This window comes from Diceros bicornis, chromosome 15 (genome assembly GCF_020826845.1).
Source record: "Diceros bicornis minor isolate mBicDic1 chromosome 15, mDicBic1.mat.cur, whole genome shotgun sequence".
In the NCBI taxonomy this organism is placed as follows: Eukaryota; Metazoa; Chordata; class Mammalia; order Perissodactyla; family Rhinocerotidae; genus Diceros; species Diceros bicornis.
The window spans coordinates 36,729,307-36,756,402 of record NC_080754.1 but is presented as its reverse complement, the minus strand read 5'-3'; the positions used below and the strand labels follow the sequence as shown (position 1 = coordinate 36,756,402).

General features: G+C 41.0%; 1 long non-coding RNA gene across 2 annotated transcripts; it reads left to right on the top strand.

Moving 5' to 3' along the window:
* Nucleotides 1-750: 750 nt before the first annotated feature.
* LOC131414874 (uncharacterized) lies at nt 751-25,467 on the top strand. Of its 2 annotated transcripts, none has more exons than XR_009222251.1 (4): nt 751-910; nt 18,139-18,227; nt 18,350-18,403; nt 24,845-25,467. It is a non-coding gene; the product is annotated as an uncharacterized LOC131414874 (long non-coding RNA). The 2 variants fall into 2 exon arrangements; XR_009222252.1 differs by lacking the exon at nt 24,845-25,467 and adding an exon at nt 22,327-22,688.
* The last annotated feature ends 1,629 nt before the right edge of the window (nt 25,468-27,096 follow it).

Below are 27,096 nucleotides of genomic sequence, written 5' to 3'. Positions count from 1 at the left end.
TTCTCAATGTTCCAGGGGTGACCCCTATGTGGGCTACCTGTGACCTTCTGTTGCGGCCTGTTTGCTCTCCCTGTAGGCACCCAGGGAGGCTGAGTTATGCTCCTGGCCAGCTGTTGTAATGCTCAGCTGCTTGTAGTAGTTGTGGGCCCTCAGTCTCTTTATCAGGTGTGCGGAGCCCCAGCACAGTTGGCTGCAAGTTCTAATACCACATTTGTGTTGCAGTATTTCTTTTAAGTGAGTAGGCCCCCAGCGTGGCAGGTTGTTAGGCTCAGGGCCTTACAATTGCTATAAGCCTCCAGCCTTTAGGTCTCTTGTCAGCTCTCTGAGGATTGCAGCTGTGTGGGGCTGGCCTCAGGCACGGGAGCACCCAATTGTTTCAGGCTTTGGAAGGTGGGGTAAACCCCCTATGTGGGTCTTTGAGAAGCACAAGTCTTCTGCAGCTGACAAGCCCTGCCGCCCACAGGTCCACACACACAGTCAACACAATCCTGCCCCATGTGTGCGCCCAGACCTCCCAAAGTGGACCCAGTCTCTCCACAGCGGGAGCCCCACACAGTCCATCACCGCCCCACACTCTCCACCGGCTCCTTGTGCACGCCCCGCCCCACCGAAGTCGGCTCAGTTGCCAGGCTGCAGAGAATCCAGTTACCAATCTATACAGGCCCGCAAGTTGCCTGAGGGCTTGTTGTTGGGTGGGGTCAGTCTCTAGGGTGGGCTGCCTGCCCTGGCTGAGCTGGATTAAATCGGTGCTCTAGCGGGTGGGACAGACCCTAGGCTAGCAGGCCTCAGGGAGAACTCCAATGGCGTCTGTGTCAGCACGCCCACCCCAGGCCACAACAATGGCGGCCGCCAATGTCCCAGTCCCTGGAGAGGTCTCACCCCTCACCGAGATGCACTCAGGGCCTATCAGGTGAGTCTCTTTTCACCAAAGCACTATGCACCTTTCTTGCTGGTGATTTAGGTTGCTTTCTGAAATGGGTGAGTTTGCGTGTGGGAACTTTAAGAGCCGGTTTTAGTTTCTTTGTGAACCGAGTTTTCTGGGGGTGCTCCCCAATGCTTTAGTAGCAGGCAAAGTCAGATATTCTGCCACTCGTCTCGATTGTGCTGGGTCCACAAAATGCCCACAGCGGGGGCGCTCCGGGCTCAGGGCCCCGCTCCTCCAGGGAGGGCTGCATACCTGTGGGCTGCTCCCGAGCGGCCTTAGGCGCTGCGGCTTGTGAAGGTGGGGTTTTTCCTCTCCAGAAGGGAGTTTCTGCCTCTTCCACCTCAATTAGGATTGTCCGTTGTTGCAGGAGTTCCTCTTTTCAGTTTTCAGTTCTGTCTCAGGGGTAATCTTTCCACGAGTAGTTGTAACTCTGCTGTGTCTGCAGGAGGAGGTGAGTTCAGAGTCTGCCTATGCCGCCATCTTGACTTCGTCTCCATGATACAATTTAGAACACTGGCTTTACTTGACAATTCAGTTTAATTACTGAATTTTAAAGAGATATGCCTCCATAGCCTCAAAATCTTGGAAGGCATTACAAATACAGTAGTTTGTGGTTGTGATAATTTTTATTAAAAAATTAATTCACTTATGATGATTTTGATAGGAATAAAATATGCAAATAAATCCACTTTTAGCTAATTGTGGAAATGATCCTTTTCAATAATAAAAGACATTCAGACAGATCTTTAAAACGCTTGAAAGAAATATTTTGAAATGAGTTAGATTCTCTTAGAGTCAACCAATGGTTTACCTTTTAGTCTAGAGTAGTCATATATGATTCTGTCTCATCCAGGAGCCTCTATTCTCCTGAAGTGCAAGAATTGTCTCATTTCTATCTGCATCTTCTCTGTGGCTAGTACAGTGCCTGGTACATAATGAGAACTCAGAAAATACTTTTGCTGTCTTGAAGTGTTATCACTAGCTTCTTTTACATATGCAATTCATTTACTCCTTGCAACAATTTTGCAAAATTTTACTACCCTAGTTTCCACAGAGGAAGGAACTAAGCCCAAGAGAGGGTAAGTGATTTGCTCAAGATGGTACCATTAGTAAAGGGCAAGATCAGGATTCAATCCTGATTTGCTTTCTATGGAGTCCTTCTCTTTAGACAGAGAAACAGGGCACAAAAATGATCATATACAAGGCTTTCATTGCTGTCTACTGTTGTGGATTTCACTCTTTTCTCTCCTTTTCACTCCATTGACTTATATTATGCTCTTCAATTACAGCTGTCAGCTTCCTCCCACAATTTCTCTGTATTCTGGGCTGTAATTGCTCCTCGCAGAACATGAGCCCACATGCCTACAATTTCCCCATCAGCCAAGCAGCCCCCACTGCCTCCAAGGGACCACAGCTAATGCAACCCACAGAGGTATATGTACTTGTGATTACTGCCATTTTCCGCTTTAGTTATCCCAGGAGAAGTGCTATTCTAGACTGCCTTTTAAGTAATGTGTAGTGACAACATTCTGATGTGGGTAGGTGGCCAAGAATCATTATTCCTCATGTTATTATTTGAGAAGTGGTACCTTCAAGGTGGGAGTTGACATGTTCACTCACATGATTGAGGGAGGACACAAAGGTGAGTCCCTCTGGTATTGAGGTCCATTCCCTGTCCTTAATGCTGAGGGCACAAGGCTCTTTCCTAGATGATAAATTAAACCTCCACTTAAGAAGGTTCAAAAGCATCAGCTAACAACCTACTGAATTGTACTATCCAAGAAAAAAGTAGTTCAGAAATAAAGGATTCTTCTAATTTTTTCTGTATAGGAATTCCTGAAATGCATTTCAAAAGAACTCAAGCAGGTGACAGAACCTGAGAACTAAAAGAGCCTTGTACACATAGGAGAATTGGGTTCTAAAGAGGGAGTAGAAGCAAGAGACAGATTTTCAGACTCCTAGACACGGCCTTCTTCACCATGGTTAAAGTGATGGCTGAAAGAGAGGCGTGGTGTCACTTCTACCTTCAGTCTCCTGGAAGCTTCTGATGGGAGAGTTATAGAAACACCAAGTCCCTGGGAAGGTGGCTTCTGCCATCGGTAACATCTTATTTCTAGGATACCCGAGTCCAGGACTCAGTCAAGAAACTCTGGCCAAGAAAGCCAAACATTGCTGAACAGATAAAAAAAATAAAATAAACAAAAACCCCTACAAGGGCTACTAAATGGACTTGAGATCAAGCCCCCTCTCTTCACCACAGGATTGAGAGAATCTGGTCAAGAAGCTGATTCTAGGGGCCTGAGAAGCTTCTGGGAGAGATGAAGGGATCAAATGTAAGGATTTTCCCAATGAACCTGAAGCCCAGGGCACATAATCACTGTCACAAAGGAAGGAACTCCTTTTCCTGGGGGTTAACTAAAAGAAGGGAGCTGAAGGAAAGGCTGAGAGGGGTTCTCAAGGACTGCCACAAGGCAGGGACATTACAGAGTGAGCAACAGTCTGAGGGACCTGCCTGGCATCTAGCAAAGACGAAGCTGAACTGACACACACTCTAAACAACATCAACAGAACAGCAACATGAATAACTTCACTGAGCCTTGTCATGTCCCAGACACTTTCCAATTGTTCTACATACATTATCTCATCTGATCCTCACAGCAGACTTATAACATGAATTAGAGAATGTGGTAGGGCCACTTTCAAAAGTTCTGGAGAAGGATTATTATAAATGAAGACTTTCCCATTAATCTCATTTCATGGGTTATTTTAAGATCCCCACAACCTCTCTATGTATGTATAAATAATATTTCTTATACCTATTAGTTTGATCCAGGGCAAACTGCTAGTTTTGTAGGTTAAAAAATGCTCAAATAGCAGAAACTTCATATGGTTCAACCTAATATATAAGATATATATTCTTTATGAGAAGTAAGTAAAAAAGTAACAGGCAAATACAATAGAGTGAGGTATGTACTACGTAAGGAGAAAATATTGTGCACTCTGAAGAAAATACCCACAAAAGAGGGCTCTAACCCAGTTTTCAGTTGAGTAGAGCAGTCAGGGGACACTTCTCAGAGGAAATATTGAGACCTGAAGGACAATGGAGAACATAAAGGAAGTTAATCACTATGTGCCAGATTCAATAAGTCAGGGAGGCTCTGGGTCATGATAAAGTAACAGATGCAGGACTTGCACTGCCACTACAAACAAATAACAAACTGGGAAAAATATATGACAAAAACTCCACTTTCAGACATTGGACAATAGGCATCACAAGATCATAATCACTGGGAGTAGGAAAATAAACAAGATGAGTCCATCAAATGATTAAAATCAATAATTTTAAAAGATTGAAATCATAGCATATGTTCTCTAATTGTAGAGAATTAAATTAGAATTAAAAACAGAAAGAGATCTGAAAAATAAGCAACATGGTTTTAAGTAACTCTTGAGTAAAAAGAAGAAAACCCAGGAGGAATTAGAAAATATTTTGAACCGAATGAAAGTAAAAACACAACATAGCAAAATTTGTGAGATGCAGTTAAAGCAGTACCTAAGGAAAGATGTATAACTTTAAATGATTATATTAGAAAATAATAAAAATCAAATCAATGGTTTAAGCTTACATATTAAAAAGCTACAAAGTGATGAGACAAACCTAAAGAAAGTGAAGAAATGAAATAATAGAAAAAGTGCAAAAATCAATCAAGTAGATAATATACAGATAATCGAGAATCAATTAAACCAAAAGCTGGTTCTTCGAATGTCATGTCATGAGCTGTAGGCAGACATCTTCCTCTAGCAGCCCAGAGGTGGGAGCAGCTCATAAAGGAGGTCTGCTCGATGGAATATATACTGGCTGCAGAGGCTCATCGCTATGAACTGCCACTTTGGTGAATCACCATTTTCCATCTTGATTGGCTGCTGTGACCATCATTTCAATAAAACTAATAATTTCTATCTAAACTCATCAAGAAAACAAGGGAGGAGACAAGTTATCCACATGAAGAATGGAAGAGGGGATATTATCACAGATTCTACAGTAACTAAAAGGATAATAATGACTATTATGAACAACTTTATGCCAATAAATTCAACATCTGATATAAAAAGGAAGAATCTTTGAAAAAAACAAATGACTAAAACTGACTTAAAATAAAAATTCTAAATAGTCCCGTATTTATTAAAAAATAATTGGATTTCTTATTAAAAATTTTCCACAAAGAAAAATCCCAGCCCAGATCATTTCTCTAGTGAATTATTTCAAACTTCTAAGGAAGAAATAATAACAATCCTACACAATGTCTTTCAGAAAATAGAGAAAGAGATAATACACTACCATGCCACTAGACAAAGATATTAAAAGAAAACATCAGCAGCACTGTTTGGATCCTGCCTTCTTAACAGAGTCTTACGGCATCTGCAATTCAAAGAGAAACGAAAACAGGTACCTATAAAAATACATAAAGTTTGTTTGTATACAAATCTTTATAGAATATTTATACTAGGGGCTGTCCCAGTGGCATAGTGGTTAAGTTCACGTGCTCTGCTTTGGCGGCCTGGGGTTCGCAGGTTTGGATCCCAGGCGTGGACATGAGCACCACTCATCAAGTCAGGCTGTGGCGGCATCCCACATACAAAATAGAGGAGTATGGGCACAGACGTTAGCTTAGGGCCAATCTTTCTCAGCAAAAAAAAAAAAAAAAAAAAAAAAAAGGAGGATTGGCAACAGAAGTTAGCTCAGGGCTAATTATTTTCCTCACACATACACACAAAAGAATATTTATACTAAATAAAAATTGGTAACAATCTAGACATACATCAGCAGGAGAAGGGACAAATAAATCGTGGTATGTTCATATTGTAGAATACTACTCAGAAATAAAAAGAAATAAATTTCAGATAGATGCAACAACTTGGATAAATCTAAAAACCGTTACACTGAGTAAAACAAGCCAGATGCAAAAGAGTATGCATGTATACTCCATTTTTATAAGAATTTAGAATAGCTAAAACTAATTTATAATTGTAGAAAGCAGATCAATGGTTACCTGAAGCCAGTTGTGGGGCTGATTAACTGTGAAGTGGGATAAAGGAACTTACTCGGTGGTAGAAATAGTCTATATCTTGATAGGGATGATGTTTCATATGTATATACAATTGTCAGAAACTCATAAAACTATACAGTTAAAATGGCGACACTTTTTTACATGGAAGTGTCTCTCAGTACAATGGAATTGAAAAAAATAAGTCAGAGAAATGGGTAAAATGAAGAAATTAGGGAGATGATGTCAAGGTTGTCTCTACTATTTCAGTGGAAGCAACTTGATGGATGGTGGTTCCCCTCCCTATTCTGGAAAGAAATGCTGGGACAGAGCCAGGTTTGAGATGAGGGAAGAATATTGATAGAACAGTATTAAAATGTTGAATTAACGTTACCTGTGGCAGTGGCGCACTGTAAACCATTTCTCAGTGGGAGAGGAAATAGATGGGGAGCCCTGATTTGTAGCATTTTCTGATTTTCGTGGTATAAATACTTCCATCACATCTTATTTCAAGCTACTAATGGTTTACCAACCAGCTTGAAAAATTCCTAGAAATTTAACAATAGGCTCTCGTGATCCAGGAAGACACATCTCCAGCACACCACTGCCTGTGAATCATCAAAACAAATTTGTGAAGCAAGAAGTTGTGTAAATGGAAGGGTTTGTTGGGGGAAAAATATAGTCACTAGTGAATAGATGTCAATAAAATCCACATATGTGGATGTAATTGGGAAAAGAATATTGACGGAAAAGAAAAGATGCTTGGAATTGTACCTTGAGCATGTTGGTTTTAAAGCTCAACTAGAACAGAATGAGCAAGTGGAAGAAAGTGAGAAATAAAGAACAGAGAAGTGGAAGGAAAAACAGGCCAGTAAGATGTCAAAGGAGCCAAGAAGTGGTTAGCAGTGTTAAATTTAGCTAAGTTAAGTAAAATGAAGACTAATATTTTGTGGTATGGAGTTTATGGCGATCTTTGAGAAAGCAGTTTCAGTGGAGTCTGGAAGTAGAATGGGCTGCAGGCAGATGCCTTCATCTAGCAGACCAGAGGTGGGAGCAGCTCATAAAGGGGGTCTGCTCAATGGAATATGTACTGACTACAGAAGCTCATAGCTATGAACTGCCGCTTTGGTGTGTTACCACCCTGATCAATTGCTATGACCAACGTTAAATACTCTACCCAGGCACAGAAGGTGTCCTGAAACCTGAGCTAATATTCCCAGGCCTAAAGGTTTATGATCAAGCATATCCTTGGGAAACTGAGGATTCCTGTGCCCACTCATGGAAGAATTTCACAGTGGACCTGGGCTCCCTGCTCTAGTTCCCAACTATCTTCACCACCACTCTGTCCATGAAGGAACCTTCCTTCTTCCTGTATGACCATCAGCTCTCTAACCACGGCCCATGTAGTCCTTTTTCAAAGAGGTAGTTCAAAGTTTTCCACAACGTCATCCACCTTAGTTCTCATCAGTACCTAGCATTTATAAGTAGAGATTTAGTAAATATTTATTGGGTGAATTGATGAACTAGCCCTCTCTTCACCATCTATACTGTCTTCCACATCAACAGAATCAACTGGGTCCTAAAACTGAAGGTCTGTTCCCACTCAAGTGCCACTGCAGATTTGCCCTGGAAAACCACATCATACTCCTCAGAACATCCCCCAAAAGTGTGAATTCTTCTCCTGCTAAATCCCTACTTCCTAAGCACCATCATTACCCCAGTACCTTGAGGAACTACAGGTAACTAGAAAGGACCTATGCTGCCCTAAGTTCCTCCAAATAACAATGTAACCTCAACACCTTTCAAATAGAGATGTTTGTACCCACTGGTGGTGACTTGAAGCTATAGGAGAAATATGACATCTATTCCTGGAGCGTTAGTTTTGCTCAAAGGTGCTTTAGAGGGGGAGATTATGCACACACACACATACACCCAGAGAGACACACACACACCCAAATATGTATACAAAACAAACACTAGGGCCAGCCTGGTGGGGTAGTGGTTAAGTTTGCATGCTCTACTTTGGCAGCCTGGGATTCGTGGGTTTGGATACTGGGTGTGGTCCTATGTATGGCTCATCAAGCCATCCTGTGGCAGCTTCCCACACACAAAATAGAGGAATATTGGCAACAGATGTGAGCTCAGGGCCACTCTTCCTCACCAAAAAACAAACAAACAGTAAGATGTACTATAGAATATTAAAAAAAATAGATTTTTAAAGATAAAACATGAGATTTCGAAGAAATTTTATGTTTGCAGCATGTTACTTTAATCTAAATTTCTAGGCCTCCTTCAATTCTTCCCCTCCACTGGACACATTCCCACTCCTGTGTAGAATAACTTTATTAATTCTCTTTGATAGTCAGGGAGACGTGGATGAACAAGTTTGACAGACTGATAGAAAGCATGTGCTCTGACAGGTGCCAAGAACCAGGAGATGATTTCCAATGCCAGATGCTCTTTGACTTTCCTGGAGCACCACCTATCCCTGAGGAACCTGGAGGATGGTTGCTTGGAGCCCTTCTCAGAAGAAGTTGTCAACCCTGTGGTTTGACACTTTCATATACTATCCTTCATATCATCCTATCCATCTTCCACCACTTCTGCTTGCACCAGGCCCACATACAGCCCACGGTCCATTGCATACCCAAGAACTCAGACCCAGAGACCACAGAGACGGAGCAGAAACACATGGACAGGAAACTTCTAAGTTCTTTCTGATACCAGTACCAGCTTCATTGCCTGAGTCACCAGGAGAGAATGGATACGGGGAGGCCTTGACAGCATTCCCATAGGTCTGTGCAACCCAGAGCTTATCAAGGGCTTCTCAGAGCAGTTAGTAGAACACTGGCTCTGATTTATATAGAGTTTTCATACATAGACTCTAGGCTACACACAATTCTTTGTTTTAAACATCATATGTTATCTCTGTGAGAAGATGTAAGTAATACTCCCTGGAACTGAGCAGTGCAAAACCTCCATAACTATATGTGGTGGCTCTGCTCCAGCTTTCTGAAACCCTGTTAGACAAACCAACCCCCAGGTCTCCTATCAGGTGAAAAGAATTTGAACTGAAGGGACCATGAAAGGTTTGAGAGAAGGGTCTGTCCTGCATTCTAGGAAGTTGACTCTGGTCCTCATAGATGAGAGAGATAAATGATCAGAGGCTGTGGGAACAACCAGGATTTTACCATAATGAGTCAGTGGTTCTCAATGGGGGTAATACTGTTCCTAAGGCATGTTTTGAAATTTTGGGGATTTTCAGGGGTTGCTACTGGTGTTTAGGAGCCAAGAACGATAGAGACTTTGCATCGTACAGGACAGCTCCAAACAATTAAGAATTGTTCTGAATTCCACATAAAGATTGAATATTTCTTTTTATAATAGTCTGAGCCTGGTATTTAACTCTGATTTACATATATAAACACTATTAATGATATTTGAATATTAATACAACACACCTGTACTAGTATGCACTGGTAGCTATGGCATTCAAAGCACGAAGAGCTGCAAGCATTTGCCTACTTGATCAAGTACACTAGTTTACTGAAACATATTATTTTGTTACAAACTACTTTCTTTTATTTCTCCATGTATTAAACTCAGGGCATTATATTGCTGTTTGTGAAATGATATGTGTTGATAGATTATATTACCTACTATTTTCATTTCCAGATACTAAATGGGGCATTGCAAAAATTTTTTAATTTTTATTTATTTTTCAGAAAAAGAAGCATTAGATATAATAGTGTTGAAAATGACTGGTTTACGTGATAAATATTGAGAGCCTAAGCAAAGATCTTAGGAATGGAACAGAAAGTCATTGTGGATATAGAATTAACAGAATTTGGAAAGTCATTAGATTCAGTAGATTAAAATTAAGCTCTGTTTCAACTTTCCCTTCTGCAGGGTAAGTAAACCCACAGCCATCATCCTAGTTGTGCTACTTCACAAACCTTTCATTATCTTGGTTGCTGTCTCCAGAAGCACTTCCCTGAGTCTACAAATGGTGTTCAGTTGTAGATTCTCAAATGGAGGTTAAATATATTGAAATGAGGAGCCAAGACTCCCAACTCCCAGACAAACATGCCACACACTAGCCCACAGATCTGACCATGTATGTGGATATATACGTAGCAGACATTATCAGTAGCCTGAAAATATTTTCCCTCACCTTCTGCAAATGCCAAGTGACTTGTAATGCCAACATTTGCATTTCTTTGATTAAGAGCCTTCTTTGACCACTGAAGCCTGCTTTGCCCAAAGAAGGAGGATGGAGGTTCTAGAATTAATGCATCTCCCCATCCCTTAAACAGCGCTCAACCAATAACTGACTAGAGTTGGTGTATAAATACCTGAGCTCCCTAGTCACCTTCAGTGGGATAACTCTAAGATGCGTGTCCTATGCTGACCCCGAGTTTCCCCAACAGAATAAAACTCCAGTCACCCAGAGTTATAACTGATTTGATAACACATTCTTTATTGACTGCCTTTCTTGTCTCATTTCCCTCTTCCTCTCCTCGCATTTCTTTCCCTTCCCCAGTAAACTAGTTTGCTATTATATCCTTGTCTGTGAGTCAAGCTTCCCCCAGCTTCTGGGGGAAGCCAAACCAAGACACCTTGTCATCCACTGCGCTGGAGTCCTCTTGTAGTGGACTGATATAGTCAAAGAGCACAGGCCTAGGAGACAGATCTGGGTTCTAAGCCCAACCTATACCAACTCACCATCTGACTTTAGGCATGTTACCTCTCTCTCTCTGGGCTTCCATTTCGTTACTTTCAAAATAAAGGATTTTGACTAGATTAGCATTTCCCAGAATGTGTTCATCGGAAGAACCTTCACTTTTTGGAATATTAATAGTTGTCATGGAGAAAAGACAAGAGAAGAAAATAGGCTCCTGGTCTGTAAAATGGGGCAGTCTCTATCTACTTCTCAAGACTATGTTGAAGTAGAAGTGGGGTGCCTAGCTCAGTGCCTGATATATAGTAGGCTTATAATAAACGGTGATTGATTTCAAATCCAAAGCAGTTAGCTCATGGTCCATACAGAATACATACATCACCATTAGGGAGGAGTTCTTAACCTGAAGTCCATGCACTCTCTGAAATTGTAATAGAAATTGTATACCCTGTGCTCCTGTGACTTTTTTTCTGATGGGAGTTTTTTAGATTTAATTGAGTTCTTAGATTCCTTAAAAGATTAGCCTTGTCTTAAGCCATTTGTTCTTACTAGTTGTTTTAAAACATGACAGCAAACCATTACTTCCCAGTTTTAATGATCAATCAACAAACACTTTTTAAGCATCTTATCTTCCTTTTGAGGAACATTCCAAGTCTTTGTGTAGTGGTTGAGTGGGGCAATTCATGAAGGTTTCTGAGACATGAATGCAAAATGCATACGTGACATACAAATATAAGAATTCAGTTGATATAAGAAAAAAACTAATGGATTAAAATAATCCTAGGTTTCACTGGGAACTGTGTTTGTATTTGGGTAGAAATGAAAAAAGAATTTTTTAATCTAGCCAATTTGATGATATATGCTGTATGTTAGGATAGGGTGGAATAGTCCCTAAATGGATCAGAACAATTGGGCCATTTTTGAATATTTTCCCTCCACCCTCTCTGTCAGAGCAACAGGCAGACTATAGGTCTTGGATTCAAATGCTTTGCCCCGCTATCAGACCATTCATTGGATCAATGTGTCCTGGTGTTTATTTGGAAAATATGTTCACGTTATCTGTCTGTGCTATCTCAATAGCTTACATGGTCCTTTGCTATTTGTAAGGTCTTAACAGAAATTTTCCAGGCTGTTGGGAAATCTTCTGTTATCTCAAACCATGAGCAGCAGAGCTTTCTCCGCATGAGTCAACCTCAAGGAGAATGGAACGAACTACTAGAGGTGTTTCCAGCTCCAATTTTCTCAGTCTTTCTCTCCCTGCAGGGCTTAATTTTTTGTTGTTATTGACAACTGTTGTGACCACATTTGAGAATGTGTGCAAGGAGCTGCGTGGAGGAAGTATGGGGAGGCGGGAAGAAAAAGAGATAAATTGGCAGAAATGATTTTAAAAGATGCCTGTTTTCCCAATTACTTAAGCTTACCTGGTTTTGTCAACATCAAGAGTGGCGTAATTTTCTTGTTTTTAAGAAACAAATTATGCCTCGGCAGAAAATAAATGCATTATCATGGGTAAAAGGAAAATATATAGTCAAAATAATTGCTACTTAGAATCCGGTTTCAGGAAAATTTTTTCAGTTTCTTACAGGCAGAGAATAGTCTTTTTAGAATAAGCTAACCAATTTCATTGGTACAATGACCTCTGCTATACTTTCTCTCTATCGGTTAAAATTCCTAGTTCAGTGGGTCTTCACATTTTTTGTGAATATGGGGATACCTTTTAATAAATTTTTAAAAATTGAGGACCTTAAAATGCTAGTAGTTGTTCTTTTAGTAATCATTAAAGGGAAAAAATATAAAATAGTATTCCAGTTATCTATAACTGCCTAACAAACCACCTCAAATCTAGTGGTTTAATAACAACAATATTGGTTTATTTGGCTCATAAATAGCCATTTGGACAGGGATTAGAAAGGACAGCTCATCTCTGCTCTGCACAGTGGAGCTGAGGTAGCTTAAAGACTGGAGGTCAGAATCATTAGAGGCCTCAGGCAGGACATGTTCAGAGGTTGATACTGACTGTAGGACCTCAGCTGGGGTGTCACCCACAAAACCTATCCATGGCTTCTCTGGGTGGTTTCTTTGGTTTCTCATGGCATAGTGATTGAGTTCCAAGAGAAAGTGTTCTAGAGAACTAGGTGTCACCTGTATTGCTTTTATGACTTGGGCTCAGAAGGCACATAGCTCATTTCTGCTCCAGTAACAAGCCCACCCAGAATTAATGGGGACAATGTCAACATTGCATTGTAAGAAGAATGTATGGGATTAGAGATATTGTTGTGGCCTTTTCAAAAAATATGACCCTCCACAAATAGCAAAAGACTCACAATTCCAGTAATGCTTTTAAATGAATGCATGAGCCTATCACCCCTGGCAATGATGTCTCCGTGTTTAGGGGTTTCTTACTGTCATTGGGGACCTCTGCTCTAGAACAAATGCAGGTAAAACACACTCCAACAGAGTCAAAGCAATTGGCCACAGCTTGAGACTCTGACCACGTCCTGTTTCCACCCACAGAGGATGGACATTCTTGACCTCTATTGAGCATACCTTCCAGCCCACTCCATATTCTGTTCATTCTGCTCTTCTTCCAATCATTCTCCTACATGTAGTTTATCTCTCATTTAGCCAACAGCATTTTTTTTTTCCTAAAAATATATACCTATTTACAAAATAAATCACCTCACAAACCAACTCTGGCTCCATTTTCCTGCAGAAATAACAACAATAACATAAGCAGCTACCATTTTTGAGCACTTAAATGCCAGACACTGAGCTGAGTGCTTTATAGGCATTAACTAAATTAACTATCCTTAGCATAATAAGGCAGGCTCCGATATTATCCTATTTTAAAATTAAAAGAAAAAAAATCTTGAGGTTTACAATAAACTTACCCAAAATCTCAGCTAGTAAGTTATGGGCAAGTTCTCACAGAGACCTTGCTTTTAATCATTATGATGCTATGGGTTCCTGTACAGGAAAAGCTGATCTATTCAATATGACCTTCATGGACTTTCATGAGCTGTACCTTATTTTTCTAGTTTCACATAGTAACAGTTTTCCTTCACCCTCATACAACCTATACAACTGTTACCTAGTGCTTCTTACTGTACATGCACACTTTATTCTTTGTTCATTTGCTTAATTTGTTAATGTGTTTCTACTCCCCAACTAGAAAAACAGAAATCCCCTGGTTAAATGCCATCTCCTCTAGGAAGTCTTTCCTGACATCTTCAGACAGTCAAATGTCCCCTCCTCTTAATTTCTGTGATGCTCAGTGCATTCTTCTACTAAAGCTCCTCCGACAACATTGAATTTATTTGTGTGACTATCTTTTCCACCAAGTAATGAGGTCCTGGGTGTGTCTATCTGTAAAGCCTCAAAGACTAACACAGGACTTGGTAGCACATAGTCTGTTTGGTGGAACTTCAACTTTCTGCCATGGTGGAGTAATAGATACGACACTAGCCCTTTTGTAGTAAATAACTATAAAACCAAACAAAATATAAAAAATAACTATTTTCTGATGTTGAATCAAAGGCAGTGCCGGACTGTGATCTCTGAGAGACGAGAAAACAAACAAGATAAGCCCCATGATTACCATGGATTTTTGTTTGAAGGCACTTTCCAGACTGTAGTGCAGAGAAGGGGTACCAAAGCAGAGCACAGCTGTCTTGCAGAGCTAAAGTGATAGATATCAGAACTCAGGTCTACTGAGATAGCTAGAATTTCTGGGAGAAGGGAATTATATATAGAAGGAGCTCTAAAAATCTGCTTAGGGAGCCCATTGAACCTTTGGCTGAATACTAACCTGTGTATGTGCAGAGAAAAACTGCATGAAGCTAGACTAAAAATATCTATCAGAGAAAAACAACTACTGGGAGCTGTGAGCTAAACAAATACCAGAGTTTGCATAGGGCTGGCAGATGTTTGCATTCTGACTATCCAGAGTACAGAGACTTTGCTGAGCATCCCAGAAATTCAATAAAACCCATATAAAGGCAACACTTTAGGAATAGAATTAGCCTAACCCCAGGGTAATAGTCATTCTAGACTAGCTCTTTAAAAGTTTCTAAACAAACCTTGAAATGACTGTGTTGATCCAAGAGCAAATTAAATGCCTGCTGGAACAAACCACTAAGCTCTACTATGACAGAAAACAAAATCCCTCAAAAATGTAGTACCGATAATATCAACCATACAATTGAATTTACTAGATATGTAAATGAGCCTAAATATGTGATCCATAACCAAAACATAAATCAGAAAAATAGAAAAAAACAAGAAATGGGAAAGATGATGAAATTTGCAAACAAGAACTATAAAAGAGCTATTATAATTATATTCAAGAATTTAAAGGAAAATGTTAACATAATGAGTGAACAAATAGGGAATCTTAGAAAAAAGGGAAACAAGATAGAACAAAACAGAAATTCTAGAATTAAAAAATACATTATTCGAAATAAAAAAATAATGGGGTAAGTTTAACATCAGATTAGAAAATGCATGAGGAAGGTTGATGAACTTGAAGACAGAATAACAGAAGTTATATCAATAGAAGCACAGAGAGATACAATGCTGAAAAAAAAAATAAACAGAGTCTCAGGGACAATTGTCCTGTGGTACAATACCAAGGAGTCTAGTATATGTATAATTGTATGTATGTATTGGAGTACCAGGAGGAGACAAAAGAGAGATTGGGGCAGAGAAAATATTTACAGAAATAATGGTTGAAAATTTTTAAATGACATGAAAAATATAAACCCACGGATATAAGAAGCTCAGTGTACTTCAAGCAGGATAAACACACACACACACACACACACACACACACACAAACCACATCACAGTGCATTACAATCAAATTGATGTAAACCAAGACGTGTTAAACAAAGATAAAGAAAAAATCTTAAAAGCAGCGGGTGGGGGTGGTGGTGCATATTACAAAAAATCAAAGGAACAACTATAAGGGTGACCACTGGTTTCTCATCAGAAACAATTGAAACCAGAAAAAATTGGAACAAAGTCTTTGATGTCCTGGGGGCAAGGGGGACCTATCAACCTGGAAATTCATATCCAAAGAAAATGTTTTAAAATTGAAGGCAAAATAAAGACAAATGATAGCTGAGAGAATTCATCATTAGCAGACTTGCACTACAAGAACTGTTAAGGAAAGTGCTCCAGGCCAAAGGAAAATGATACTAGATAAAATTTATCTATACACTTAAGATCTGTGTATGTAAGTTATATTTCATTACAAAAAAGTCTTCCTTGTTAGGCTGCCCTTCAGGTCTCATCACTCAGTCAACCTTCCTTAAAGAGAACTGTATTTTTCTTTTTTTTTTTTTTTGTGAAGAAGATTGGCCCTGAGCTAACATCTGCCAATCCTCCACTTTTTGCTGAGGAAGACTGGCCCTGGGCTAACATCGACGCCCATCTTCCTCCACTTTATATGGGACGCTGCCACAGCATGGCTTGACAAGCGGTGCATTGGTGCGAGCCCAGGATCCGAACTGGCGAACCCCAGGCAGCCGCAGTGGAGCACGTGCACTTAACCGCTTGTGCCACCAGGCCGGCCACAAGAATTGTGTTTTCCAAGTGGATTGCTAGCTGACTGGAAAGATCAAGGCTCTATCTGCCCTCTCTAGAGGTCTTCCTCAAATTCTGCTCCTTATCAAAAACATAAGAGATAAATGCTAGTGGAAAAAAGGGAGCCCTTGTATACTGTTGCTGGGAATGTAAACTGGTACAGCCACTATGGAAAACAGTATAAAGTTCCTCAAGAAATTGAAAATAGAGCTACCAGGGGCCAGCTCTGTGGCATAGTGGTTAAGTTCGGCACACTCCACTGCGGCGGCCTGGGTTCACAGGTTCGGATCCCGGGCGCGGACATACACTACTCATCAGCCATGCTGTGGGGGCCACTCACATACAAAATAGAGGAAGACTGGCACAGATGTTAGCTCAGGCCTAATCTTCCTCAAGCAAAAAAAGAGGAAGATTGGCAACAGATGTTAGCTCAGGGCAAATTTTCCTCAGCAAAAAAAAAATAAAAATAGAACTACCCTATGATCCTACAATCCCACTTCTGGGTATACATCCCAAGGAAACATAATCATTATCTTGAAGGGATATCTGTACTCCCATGTTCGTTGCAGCGTTATTCACAATTACCAAGGTATGGAAACAACCTACGCATCTGTCAACAGATGAATGGATAAAGAAAATGTGGTATACATGTGCAATAGAATATTATTCAGCCTTAAAAAAGAAGGAAATCCTACCATTTGCGACAACATGGTTGAACCTGGAGGTATTATGTTGAATGAAATAAGCCAGGCAGAGAAAGACAAATACTGTATGGTATCACTTATATGTGGAATATAAAAAAAAAAAGTCAAACTCATAGAAACAGAGAGTAAAAGGTGGTGCCAGGAGTTGGGGGATGGGGGAAATAGGGAGATGTTGGTAAAAGGGTACAAACTTTCAGTTAGGAAATGAGTGAGGTCTGAGGATCTAATGTACAACATGATGAATACAATTGATAACACTGTATTCTATAATTGAAATTTGCTAAGAGAATACAACTTAAATGTTCTTACAGAATACAAAGATATGTATGTGAGGTGATGGATGTGTTACTTAAATCAATGGGGGGAATCCTTTCACAAGGTATCTGTATATCAAATCATTACAATTTTATTTGTCAATTATATCTCAATAAAGCTGAAAAAAAATTCTACTCCTTCCCCCTGTGGAATTCTTTTACCCCAAGAGAATTAACAGGACACTCATTCGAAGGCTGGTGGTGAATTCAACAGCTTGAGGAATTCTCATTAAAGAAAAAGAGTTTTTCTTTTGGGTCTGCTGAGGATCTAGAAAGCCAATTCTGCCTTTCAACTTGGAGTTTCTAAGTAACCAAGTCCCCTTCTCTGCTCACCCTCCTCCACAATAGAGTAGGGGTTTGAAAGCCTGAGCAAATACATCTATGTCAGGGACTTTGATTGCTTCACTCAGTCTGTGCTTTGCTGAGGCCAGTGAGCCTTTGCATGCATCCCCTACACCAGCCCACATGCACCATGAAAGGTAAAGGGTTTTAGATAACGATTGTTAATTAAGTGATGTCATCGAGAGTCTTTCATCATTAGACTGAAGATTCTAGTTTTGTGGAATGGGGATTACCATGCTTGGTGTACGAGTGGGTGTTCAGAACGTTTGAGATTTCTTTTGCAAATGATGTTATCTATGTTTGAAATGTAATTAGAGGAGTGAACCTAGGGAGAAATTCACCTTCCCTTTTCTTTACAAGTTTTTACAGTTTTGCCTTATAACTATTATTTCATAATATGTTTTAGTTGACGAAGTACTTTCCCATCCATATTTTCATGTAACCTTTACAACATTACCCCATGAGATAAACAAGACGAGGATTATTCTTCTCACTTTACAGATGTAGAAACTAGGCTCAGAGTTGTGTGTTTGCCCAACAGAGCTAGAACTAAATCCTGAGTCTTCGAGGCACCCAGTTCATCATCATTGTCATCACACTGGCTGATACACCTCGCCTGGTTGATCTCTGGTATGCCTTTCCCTATGGGCAGAATCCCTGGGTTTCCCTCCTAATTAGAACAGTCCTGGCACAACACTAATCCCTTTCCTTGCCAAACTCCAACTCCCAGCTTCCTGCCTTTTCAATTCTAGGTTATAGCATTGGATTCTGGAGAAGCCTGAATGATCCCATATAGTCTGTCCCAGGTATGGAAAAAAAATGACAAATCATGGTTTCTTAATCATAGCTCAGCTGCCTCCTCAAGTGGTTCATCTGATCCCGGCTACCCTAAGTTATACCCCAAGTACACAAAGCTTGGTGCCCTCTCACTGGGCCATCGTAACCTAACAGTCCATCCCTGACCCCTAAAAATTGACCATCCGCCCATTGGCTTTTCCACATCTCAGCTTCCGGCGTGGAATAGAAAAGTTCCTTTAAGAGTGACAATAAAGGTAGAAACAGCAGATCATAGTTAAATTCCACATGTGTTTTCTGTGGAAAAGGGGCAGCCTCCCTTGTCTAGTGTCATCCTCTAAATGGCCCATTGCTAATCACCAAGTTGTATTCCTCCTCCCTTTGCATGTTTTGCAAAACAGAGTGAAGCTGAGGGACGTGATGCCCAGATTGCACCATTTCATAAATCTGGAAGGAAGGTTTTCACTTTACAGATAAATAATCCAAGGTTCTGAGAGGGAAAGTGGTTTCCAGAAGGTCACCCACAGAGCTAGTGGCAGGACTAGGACAAAGATTCTTTCAATTTCTCCTATAGTGTCTCTCCTTTCTCAGGTAAGTTTCAATATATGGAAGCAATGATTCTGGTTGGGAGATTGTCTCTCAGATGAGGTTCAGATTGAAGGAGGAGAGAACTACCTGCCCTCTGGTTGAACAGGCTCTATTTCTCAAGAGAAGTCCCTACATTTATGTCCTCCTGAGGGTTCCTTCCTTTGAGGAGGTCTGAGTGCATGCTTCTCACCAGACACCCATTGTTTACCTTTGGAAATATTTTTGCTGCATTTCTTTTTCTTTGCTTTGAAATATGGTTCTCATGTATGCAGCTAAACTCCAAAAAGTATGTTGATACAATTTCTAGTTGTTCTTTTTCATGTGTTTTATATTTCAGAGCCCTCTTTACGCCAATGAGGGTGGTGATATGTAATTCAGAATGAGTAAACTCGGTCTTGGGAGCCTCACTGCATTTCTTTAAAAAAGAAAATCAGCACAACCTTTGATAAGCATATCACCAAGTTTAATTCCCCCTTAGAATGTTGGTGAAAGCCAGTGTAATGAATACACACTAAGCCTGCAGCTTTTCTTATAAGGAAATTTCAAGAGGCTCCACCTGCTTCTGGAATGAAGCAGCACTTTGCTATGAGGCCAAACACACCCCTTGGCATTTCATGAACACTTTCTGAAGGGAAGGGAGAGACAGCTCATCTCAGCCACAGATCTGTTGCAGGCAGTAAGAGGCCAACGGGGAGTTGGAGTCTTGCCTATTACAGTTATTATTATTGCAGTTGTCACTATTATGATCATGTTGCAAATTCACTTAATGGTAACAACAGGGCCTGGCCCCAAAAAGAGATTCAAAAAAATGTAATCTCTGCCCAGAGGCCTTATTTTTGAGCCGGATGTTTTACCAGCAATCCATTCTCACAGTCCTCTGGTGCCTGTTGTGGATATGTGTCTGTGTACTCTGACCAACCTGGGCAAATTGATGTTGATAAGCTGTGCACACAGAGGAATTGTCTCGTTCACATGCACTTTACTGCTGCTTTTGATAAACCAGAACCTCTTTTTTAAGATAACGTGACAGATTTATTGACATAATTATGCATATACTGCCGTCTTCTCAAATAGGATTTAGAGAACCTAATGAGATGACTGGTGTTGGAAGTGACCTCAGAGAGCCAACAATATAGTGCTCAAATTCTGCCCTTCAATCACCCCTCTTGCCTACACTTGAGTACTCCTGATGTTGGAGAGCTCAGCACCACTTAAAGCAGTCCATTCCATTCTTAGTTCTGATAGAAAGTTCCTTCTTACATTAATACCTTAGGCAATCTGCTGAGTCACTTTCTTCCTCCTTTCAGAGAGCGACAATCTCTATTCCGTACCGAGATTTCTTCTGTACAGAGGTTTTTTCCTCTCTTTGCTTGCGGCTTTGCCCTCTCTGGAGTGCTCCCTAGCACTGGGGAGCTCTTTTATTGCTTCTGGCTTCTCTGTGGTTGCCCTTCAGGTCCCCTGGACATCAGTGGGAGCTTATGATCCAGTAAATGGGCTGATGCTAAATAAGTCTCCCCAAAGGCTTACAACAAGAACCAATCATTATTTGCTGTGATTCTGAGCATTGGTAAGGGAGTTGCTCTGCTGGTTTCCCTGGGCTCCCTCGTGGGGCCTCATTCAGCTGGAAAGCTTGGCTGGGCTGGAGGGAGGAGGATAGCTTCATCCTCATGTCTGGCAGTCAGTGCTACATTGCCTGGAACTCCTCGGTTCTCCTCCACATGGTCACTCTTTCTTCACTAGGCTAAACTGGGGATCTTAAATGTGGTCTCCAGACAGTCTGCCAAGGGGTTGAAAATGGACCTTGTAAGGCCACTTGAGGCCTAATCTTAAAAATAGCACACTATTTCCACCACATGTCTATTGGCCAAAGTGAATCCCAAAGGCAGCCCAGATTCAGGGTGGGGAAATAGACTCCATCTCTTGACAGGGTGTGGCACGATCTTCAGTCAACCAACACCAACACCCTGTCTGCTGGAACATACAGAATGTAGAGGGTACAGATGGAGCACTAAGGCTTCCCCCTTCTCTCTTGCCACTCTGTTCCTTCATTTTCTCAAGACCAGTATCTCTGGGAGTATGGCTACATACAAATTTCTTTTATAAAGAGTTTCAATGATTTTGGAAAAGAATTATTACACAGAAAAGAAAAAAGTATAATTGGCAGCAAACTTGAACATTTTCTTGAATCTCAACTCTGAGGGAACTTAGAGACTTGTAAAGAGATCCTCTGTGGCCACTTTCTGAACCATCAGTCCAGACCCTCTACCTTCACGTTCTAGACTTTCCTCCTCCCTCATATCAAGTGTCTCACTGTTCAAAGGTCACCATCCAAATTTCCACCTCCACCCCATTTCCTTTTAAGAAACCTTCTTTCTTCATGAAGGAAGAGATTTATTCCCCCTAGATCCTTTGCGCTTTCCTGACATAAAATGACTTAAGTTTTAATCGTGTGGTCTTAGCACCCCAAGCCCTTACTAATGTTGGTCACTGGTCAAATTTCACAGACAGACAAGCAGAGGATGGGTGCTGGATCCTTGGAGGAAGCTGAACGTGGAGTCACCTTTTGCAGTTTCCTTTTTTACCTCCCCTTGTGAAGGCTGAGGCTGTCAGTCTACTTGCCAGGGACCTATTAAAATAGGCTCAGCTCCCAAGAACAAACATCAGTTGTGTGTATGTGTGTGTGTGTGTATGTGTGTGCATGTATGTTAGTATGTTTTTGGGAGGACTAGGGATGGTTCAGGTAGAGTGAGTTTTTTCAATTAAAAATGGAGTTAATGGAACCCCCATTATTGAGTTAGAAGTATTTGATTTCTTTCCTACTCAGTCTTGATCCCTGCCAGAATCATAACAGTCCTATGCTCCAGACTGTGATTTCAGTGGTCCCTATCCCAATCCCCAACCACACACACACACAAACACACATGCACAGCTCTGAAGGGATGTGCTGACTTCTCTTACTATATCTTAGAGGAAATCTGCCTCCTTATATCCTCCACTTACCAGTAATGATTTTCCCCTGAGGACACACAGACAGGGTCTAATTCATCCTTTATGAGAGGCTTTTGTGTATTTCAAGATAATTACCATGTCCTTCACAAGTCTATTCTCTTAGCTAAACATTGAGACTGACAATGAAATGTTATCTAACAAATGTCACTTGATTGATGCAAAAAAGATAAGAAAACATATTTATATTTATACCTATTATTTTTATTCTAAGTATTTCAGTCATGCATTCAGTAGAAATCCAAATTGGTTGGACACAAGCTATGGGTAATGTACAGGATATGGAACATAAAGTGTTAAATCATTAGTTCTGTTTCTATTTCTCTTCTTTTGTAAATAGTACATAGTGGAAAAAAAACAAGAAGAAAAGAAGACTGTTGAAAAAGATCCTATGTTCAATCTAATAATTCATTTCTCTAACTAGACAAGTCTTATAAATCCATTTAATGAATATTTAATAACATCCAGTAATATTTATTAAACATCTACTATACATCAGTCACTGAGCATCTGGCACCTAGTAAACCTTTGGTGAATACCTGTTGGGTGAATACTAGATATCACTTAATTCATACAACTCGGTGAAGTAGACATTATCTCCATTTTCTAGATGAGGACATTGGAATTTGGGGAGATGAAAGGAGTGGAGCAAATTCTTATAATTAGGAGGAGTAGAACCCAGATCCTTCTTCTCACCCAACTCAGTGCATACTTGTCCTGGGCAGCTCCTCCTTCATATCTTGCCCTCTACATGTGAAGAGAAGCAGTCAGGGCTCAATTCAGGGAGGAGGGGAGCACTGAGCTGGTCCTGGAAACATAGTGGGCAAAGGAGGCAGAGGAGGGGACAACGATAGGGAGGGACTTAAGAGCCAAGGTAAGGAGAGAGGAATGTCCCAGCATGCTCCACAGGCCACCGAGTAGACCAGTCCAGCTGGATGTGGGAGGGCTCATTTTGGGGGTGTCAGGAGGTTGGTTTGGAATTCCATGTTAGTTTGACTACAATCTTTAGCATAGTTGGACCATGGAGATCCTTGAATAACAAGGTGAGAAGGCTTGTTACTATGGATTGGCCATGGCCAAAAGCACTGATTGGCCATGTTTTTAGAGGTAAAGATAAGCCTGTTCAGGGAAAATTCCTTCTTCATCTTGATGTTAGGCAAGTTCTGGGTTGGCCTTTTTTCATCGCTGGAATGGTGGGCTGTGAGTTTCAGATTTGGCTTTGTGAATAGCAAGCAGAGTAGCTCCTTTGACTTGCTTACTTGTCACTAGAATTGGGAAAAAAATAAGATTTCTTCACATGGTACCTGGCGTGTATTTTCCTTGGCAGTACCTAGAAATGTTTAAACAGAATTCAAAGATTCAGGATCCTCTAGCCTACCTATTTAATTCTTAATCTTTCCTTCATTCCGTAACCAACAAGAGGGAGACAGTGAATACTTTAGCAGAATTGTTACTTGATGAAAAGCAGTGTGAGGGAAACATTAATCTTGGCCATGTATCTCAGCATGGCTCAGAGTAGAGACCAGGAGGCAAGAAGACCAGGTAGGAAACATTTCCATACTTGTGGCAAGTGGTGGACAGCTTGTCCAGGAAATCTGAAAAATTAGTTCATCCATTTACTCATTCCGTTATTGGTTTATTTATTCACTCAACAAATATGTAGAGAGAACCTACCATGTGCTGGGCAGTGAGTTAAAGCTCTAAAAATCAGGAGCGAACAAACCAGACATAATTCCGATCCTCAAATAATTGAGTTTCTCTTCTATGTCCTCTAATAATTTAGTCTTTCTTCTTAGCTAATCATCCTAATTTTGTTATGCAGTATTACAGTGTTTTAGGGTGATGGGATATTATGAAACTCAAGATGTCCAGCAATGGGAGAGGATACTTGACTACATAGTGATCTCCCTGACTCTGGAGGCAATTCCTGCACTAAGTAGGAGCCTGACTTAAATTTCTAGTAAAATATCTTCCAAACATGGGAATATGAGAATCTAGGATTCATGTTTACAGGTATGTGCATCTGAGCCTGGGATGGGGCCTTCTACTAGGATTGGTTTTGAAAGCAGTCAAAAAAAGGAACTGGGGAGATATTTTTCTTCCTTGTTCTGGAGCAAAATCACTGTGGGATAGAGCAACCATTGGCCACGTCCTCTCGGTAAAGCTGAGGAATGCAAAGCACTGTGGGAGTTATTTCTTCCACAAAAAAGGGCCATGACCTTCCAGGTTTAGCCTGACTCCAAAGTCAAGAAAGCATGAGTGAGGTTGGTTTCCTTTTGTGCTAGGCTTGGCAATCTAACTGACTCAGGTAGGGAGAAAAGTTAGATCAGTTCCTGATCTTAAGAAATTCGCCATCAGGAGGTTGACACAAAGGTGTATTCACAGCAACGAGCTTATTTCTTGGCTTATGCCTCCCCCCACATCAAGCAGTTGCACCAGTGCCTCCTCAAAATCTCAAGAGATTATCTCATGAGATAACTTAACACGTTGCTGTGTAACGTCTTTGAGCCTCAGTTTCCCCTCAGCACAATGATGCTGATGATATTTTGGGGGGGCCACTGTAAGGATTAAATGATGCCACACAAGCAATTTGCAAAACATAGTACCTGGCACCTGGCTAGAACCTAACACTTGCCTCATATCATCACATCTAGGAAAAGCAAAATACTTTTTTAAAAATGACACACTTTGTGAGAGAAATTTGGCAAGAAAGATAGGAAATTATTAATTATTAACATTTTCCCCAGTCAGGTTCTAAGTTCCTTAGGTTGTTCATTCCAAGATCGGTGGGAAGAAGCTCAAATGAGACAGTGTATAGGAAAGCCTTTGCAAACTATTCTGTACGCTCTACATCTTAGGATTGAGGAGGCCTGTTCCCCAGCTTTGCAACAAGAGCGCTGGTGTCCTGAGGCCAGCGTCACCGCGTGGAAGAGGCCCGCATCGTCAGCGCTGCATGCCTGCTAATGATGGCCACAAGAGGCCTTGAAGAGGTTTTCCACCATCATGCCTTCTTCCAACTGCAATCTGTGCAGCCTGTGGCCGCTCTGCTTCCGGCTGCCTGGGCCCCAGATGCTGTTAACAGACAAGGTCACCGGGAGAACCTCTGGCCAGCGTGACTCTGACTTCCCAAGAGAAGATAAGTGACTGATAAGGCCACGGAGAGGGGAGAGAGACACTTCTAATTAACAGCTTGGAGCGGAAGACAGAGGGCTGCTCACAAAGGCGGGGTGCAGTGGTGCTGCTGCCCCTCCGTCTGCTTCCTGGCGTGGTCCTGGGGCGGGTTGATGACCGTCCATCTCGCTGAAGACCTCTATGAAGCTATCTCGAGCGGCGCTTCTGGGAGGAGCAGGGGCAAATCCTGCCAGAGCTTTCTGATACCAACTCCGTCCCGTGTGTTTTCTTGACTGTAGCCCTGAGGCTACAGCTCCACCCTACACTTAAATGTAGTCCCAGAGGGGAAGCTACCTCTAAATGGACTCTTTTCAGCTTTTCGTTTCTCAAAAAAAAAAAAAAAAAAAAAAGAACACAAATGTGTATTTAGTTTTCTAATTGTTATTCTTCTAGGGCAGTAAGTGGTTCTCAAATCTCAGTGTGAGTCAAAATCACCTAAAAAAACTACAAATACGCAGGACCACCGCCCCACTGCACCCCACGGACATATGGGGCTCAGGGGATCTGTGTTTTAACCAGTTTCCCAGGTGATTCTGATGTAAATGATTCTTAGACCGCATTTTGAGATACCCTATTCTGGGGGTTAAATATTAAATACAGAACCAATTTCATAAGGTGTTAAAACTGGAGGGGACTTCAAGGATATCTAGAACAATCTTTCATTCTACAAATGAGGCATTATCGTCTAGTGGATAAAGGTTCACTTGGATACTCTAGCAAACTGCTGGAGTTAAAATCCTGTCTCGGCCTCTTACAAGCTGTATGATTTGGGGTGAGTTACTTAAATTCTCTGTGTTTCAGTTTTATCATGTATAAAATGGAGGTAATATAAAACTGGGATAATCCCTACCTCACAAGAGATTTTGTGAGGTTTAAATAAACTAATATAGAGAAAGTGCTTAGCATATAGTAAGCATTCAATAAATATTATTTGTATCATTCAAGATTTAGGGAAGCAGAACTACTTCAAGTGGTATAGAATAAGGAATGTATTACAAGGATTAAACCATATGCAAGGAACGTATTACAAGGATTAAGCCTTATGCAAGGTTTACAAGGATTAAACCATATGCAATTGTAGGAGCTGATTATGTTGGCTATTTAAGGCTGTGGTTTCTGCATTTGGTGCTAGGCCTGAAGTCAGCAGGGCTAGAAATGTGGAAGGAAAGACAGACATAAAGTAGAGATACCACGAGTAGACTAGAACCTGTAATAATTAGCTGGAACAGTATCTGTCTCCCACCTACTTCAATCTCAATGACGCTGTTGACCTACAAGATGAGCTGGCACCCTGGACCACAGAGTAGCACCTGCACTTGACCTGGAACTCAGAGAAGTTGAAGGAGGGGATCTGGCAGGAGCTGGAGGAGCTCAAGGCCCAACTGTACCCCATATCAGTCAAGTGAGCCAGCAGACCAGCGACCACATGCATGAGCTGCAACAGTGCCCTCATCAACTTTCAGAGTGCAAAAAGATAAAATGGCTCTCCTTCATGTCCCTTTTCCAAAGCTCACATAACCCTGACTTGGAACACTAATTTGTGGCCAACTCTAACTTGGAACTAACTATATAAGGAAGGGAATTCCAATCTTAACTTAGAATCATATAGAGAAGGGACTTCTAGGATTTATAGTTCCAACTTAGCTGAGTAGATATAGTAAAAAATTCCCACATTCTCAATTTCTCTTAACACTCATCAGAAAATTGAGACAGAGATGGAAAGGAACTTATTCAAGATCAAACAGCAAATTTGTAGAAGACTGACAAGGGCTGGGGTCTTTTCTTTTCTATTTCTGCCATTCAAGTCTCCCGGTTATCACAAAGATCTTAAGAGGGTGTTCGTCTGAATGGTCCTTGGAGCTACAGACAGAAAACCCAAGGGGGTGATGGGTCTATTTCAATACTACATTTGGTGGGGGCCTGCTGGGGGCCAGGTACT